This window comes from Silene latifolia, chromosome 4 (assembly GCF_048544455.1).
Source record: "Silene latifolia isolate original U9 population chromosome 4, ASM4854445v1, whole genome shotgun sequence".
NCBI lineage: Eukaryota > Viridiplantae > Streptophyta > Magnoliopsida > Caryophyllales > Caryophyllaceae > Silene > Silene latifolia.
Genome location: NC_133529.1, coordinates 47315335 through 47320188, shown reverse-complemented (window position 1 = coordinate 47320188; position 4854 = coordinate 47315335).

The following is a 4854-nucleotide window of genomic DNA, read 5'->3' as shown; positions in this document are numbered from 1 at the left end:
TTTGGCGCCGTTGCCGGGGAGGCAACAATTTTTCTGTTTGTTTTTGTTTATTTTTGTGTTTTGTCTCAGGGAGCATCAATTCCTTGAGACAGTTTGATATTTTCTTGTTGTTTTCGTGTATGCCCATGTCTAACAGGTTAGAGATTGTACCTTTTGATCCCGAGCCAGAGAAGACTTTTCGGTACAGACGAAAATTTCAAAGAGAAGTAAGTCAGGTGGAAGACTTGAGTACACTTGACTACGAGCGGTATACTTTTGCAGAAGATTCGCCCTTAGAAGAGGACACACTTATTTCTGTACCTGTGGTTTCTACAACATCAAAGATGCCGACATTGGCAAGTCATTCCGAACCCACGGTTGATTTTATTCCTATAGGCTTCAAGCTCCCTACCACTGATAAGGGGACTTTTGAGATCAAGCCTTCCTATATAAGCTTAGTAGAGAGAAATATGTTTGGAGGAAAAGCTGGAGAGGACCCCGCAAAGCACATGGAGAAATTTGTTACATATTGCTGTTCTATTCCTTTGACAGCTGGGGTGACTCAAGATGAAGTCAAACAGACTTTATTTCCTTTCTCTTTGAGAGATGATGCAGCTGAGTGGCTACATGACTTGGATATGGAGACCGACGCAATTACTAATTGGACTTCATTAGCTTCTGCATTCTACAAGAGGTATTTTCCACCACAGAAAACTAATGCTCTTAGAAGTCAGATTACAAGTTTTAAGCAAGGTCCCACCGAAGACTTTAATGAAGCTTGGGTTCGTTTCAAACGGCTAGTTCGGTCCGCCCCTCACCATGGTTTTCAGATTTGTTTCCTTTGCAACCAGTTTTACAACGGGTTGTATGACGATCATAGAGCTTTGCTTGATTCAGCTGCTAATGGGAGATTCCAGGATAATACTAATGACATTAATGATTGGAACTTGATTGATCAGATAGCTACTCACATTGCTGAGTAGGGTAACCCTAGAGGTAGTAAGAGAGGAAGTGGTTCAGATAATGCTATTGCGGCACATCTGGAGGCTCTAACGGCTCAAATAGCCGAGTTGAAGACTACTCAGTCTTTGGGTAATAAGGACGAGACAGTTCATATGGTTCAACAAGAGGTGTCCTGCGAGAGATGTGGGATAGATGGCCACACTGCGGCCAAGTGTATGAGTACTATTGAACAAGTTCATTCCTTCCAGTCTTTTAAGCAAGGTACTCCTTATTCTAACTTATTCCCTGAAAGGAGTCAGAATGCTTTTGCTCAAGCTCCGCAACAAAGTGCTTATATTATTCCTCCAAATCGTGGTAACCAACCACAAGGAAACTTTGTTCGGCAAAATCAAGGAGGTTTTCAACAAATTCAACCTCCTCCTCAAGTTCCAAATAATGAGATGGCCGAGATGAAAGCTCTTTTGCAACAAAGTTTATTGATTCAACAAAAGCAAACGGATCAGATCTCTGAAATTATGGCTTACAACAAGATGTTGGATACTCAAGTTGCTCAAATGGCGGCTCAAAATCGTTCAAAACTGTCTGGCCTTCCTCCTCAAGGTAAACAAGCGCATGAGCAAGTTAATGCTATTTCTTTGAGGAGCGGTACTTATTATCACGGTCCGGACATGCCCATTAATGAAGATGAGATCCCTTATATGCATCCTAAGGGATTGGGTAATTTGGAGCTAAGTGACGATGAAAAAGAAATTGACGAAACCGAAACACGGGATGTGAAGAAAAGCGAGAAAAGCAAAAAAGACGGATTTGCAGAGGATCCTCGATCGAGTAGCACAAGGCGCGATCGAGGAACCAAGCTACTCGATCGAGTTCACCACGGGCTCGATCGAGGCACCCCCTGACAGTGATTTTTCACGTGTTTCAGCTACGACATTGGACAAAAGCAGGTTCGTCGATCGAGTACAAACTGGACTCGATCAAGTCACCCCTGAACTCGATCGAGTAACCACAAGACTCGATTGAGTCACTCCTGTAACTGACGATAATGCTCCCAAAGTTGTTTCTAATGCGAAAGAAGCCGAGTCGATTAAAATTCAACTACCTCTTCCTCAAAGATTGCAGAAATCCAAACTTGAACAACAGTTTGGAAGGTTCATGGAGGTAGTAAAGAATCTTCAAGTGACAGTGCAATTTACTTAATTGGTAACTCAAATGCCGGCTTATGCTAAGTTTTTGAGAGAGATCTTATCAAAGAAGCGATCTTTTGATGAAGTTGAGACACTAGCATTCACTCAAGAGTGCGCGACCGCATTACAAGCTAACTCACCAGCTAAGCTTAAGGATCCAGGGAGTTTTTCTATTCCTTGTCATATTGGTAGTTTAGATATTGATAAAGCCCTTTGCGATTTAGGGGCTAGTGTTAGTGTCATGCCGTATTCAATATGCCAAAAGTTAAATATGGGTCAACTACGTGTCACTAATATGACCTTGCAAATGGCTGATACATCTTTAAAGAAGCCTATGGGTCTCTTAGAGGATGTGCCAGTTAGAGTTGGGAAGTATTTCATTCCGGTTGACTTTATCGTTATGGACATGGCCGACGACTCTCAAGTCCCTATTATTCAAGGAAGACCGTGCCTCTACACTGCAGGAGCACTCATAGATGTTAGGGATGGTAGTTTGACACTAAGAGTGGAGGATGATACTGTTAAATTTGTTCTTGATAACACTATAAAACGCCCCCACTCAGTAGCTCCATGTTATATTCTTAATGCTATCGATCCACCTACTCATGATTCCTTTGCTTATTGTTTTGACAGGAATCCTTCTGACGCCCCTGCTGTTGCGTCATATCCATGGAGCAAGGAGGTGGATGAAATAGAGAAGTTGATATATGGAGATGAGCCTTCCCCTGTGATGGTTTACAGCTGTGATGAGAGTGTTGACTTGAAGGCCGAGTTGGATGCTTTGGAAGCAGAGTTATTCAGAGAGGAGCCAGTCAAAGTTTTTGATGAAACTCCTATGCCGGATGAAGTGCCTTGTCTCCTTCCTCAAGATGATGACTTGAAGAACGATGAACATTGCTCAAATTTTTTATTCGACTTTGAGTTTGATGAGCAAGAACTTTATTCGTAATTTATTTTCTTTGCTTGGACTATTTATTGGTGCTACTTATGCTTGTGTGTAGCACATGCGCTACTTTTTGATTTACTATTACGATCTTTAAGTTGTATTGATTGTGTTTTGTGTGCGCATTTATTTTAAATGCAGAATTTGTGGTCGCTAGATGAGTACTCGATCGAGTGCTGGCAGGTTCGATCGAGTACCCAAGCTTTATGGGTCAAAAACATAGCCAGACGATGATATGAATTGCGCGGTTGATTATTTTCCCCTATTTTTGCAACTGGTTTGGGGGAACTCCTACGCTCTTACCCGGTATTCTCTTCCCTTGTACCTTCTTTTATTGTATTATCTCTAGTTATTTCCCATTCCTTTTGTTAGTTGTGTCCTTTAGGTTGCTGAAAATTTGTTGTGTGATTGCTATGCTGTAGGCGTCACAATGAGGACACTGTGGTATTTAGGTTTGGGGGAAGAGTCTTTAATTATGTTGTGTGATTTATTTCTGTTGTGTGCATTTATATCAAAAATCCCATAAAAATTTCAAATTTCAAAATACAAAAACATGTTTTTCCTTTATTTTAGGTCGCGTCTTGGTGAATTAAATAACAATGATGTTAAATTGCTTTGTTTTTGCATTTGAATCCCAATATAGTTTTCCATGTACATTGTTTTGACCTGTTATTTATGAAAAAAAAGCTTATAATTCAAGTCTTAACCGTATTGACATGCCTTATGCTGATTAGATTTGACACAATTATGTTGCTAAACTATTTAAATTATGAGGTTTATAGAGCTTCCTAGGCCATGAACATCAATAAACGGTTCTCATTGTCAATTAGGCTTGAGTATGGTTTCTCCTTGTGGAATATGTAATATCAAACTGCATAAGTGTGACACTGATTTCTTGATAATTTTACTGCTTTCATTTGACTAAGTACATGTAGATAGGCGGTTTTTACCGTTCAAATAAGCTATACATTATCCTTTTTGTTAGCCCGTTTGAACCCTTGTAACCAACTTTAAATTGCATCCTATGAGCTACAATCCAAGAATTTGCCTACCTTATCGGGACAATCGCAGTTGCTTGTTTATCATGTCTACTTTGCTATTATGGTTGGGTTGGGACTTATTATTGTCATGTGGGTATGGCAATGTACTTTTTAGCAATTGTGTTGTATCCTTGTGTTGGAAAAAAAAAAATATGAAGCAAAAAGAAAAAGAAAAGAAAAAAGAAAGAAAGAAAGAAAATAATCGAGAAGAGAATTGAAAAAGAAGAAAAGAAAAGAAATTGATTGCTTCATTTAGTTTGTCAAGGATCAAAAGGATGGTAGTTAGAGTCTAATGAATATTTGGAGAGTACTTCATTCACTCTCATGTGTTGTAAAGTTGAGATTATTTCTCTAAGTTGGGTTCATTTTCATTTGTTATCAAAGTTTTGGTTTTGGTTTTGGTTTAGCGCTGCGACTACTGTCTTAGCTCCACATATACATAACGTGCTTTGGCACAAACCATTTCTATCCCTTTAACCCGTTTGCCACCCTTATTGTCCTTGATACATGTACTTTTGTCTATATATTTGACGGATAAAATGGCTATGGAATGTTATAATAGTATGCAAAATGGGCTCAATTAGGGGACTAAATGTGCGTAATTATGAGTCACATCAAATATCCCCAAACCGAACCTTTACTCGTCCCGAGTAAAGAGGTGACTAGAACTAGACCTTTATTCAAACTATCCTAATAATATAACCGATGTGAGACAATTAGCGGGTCTCACTCCGCCCCTTCA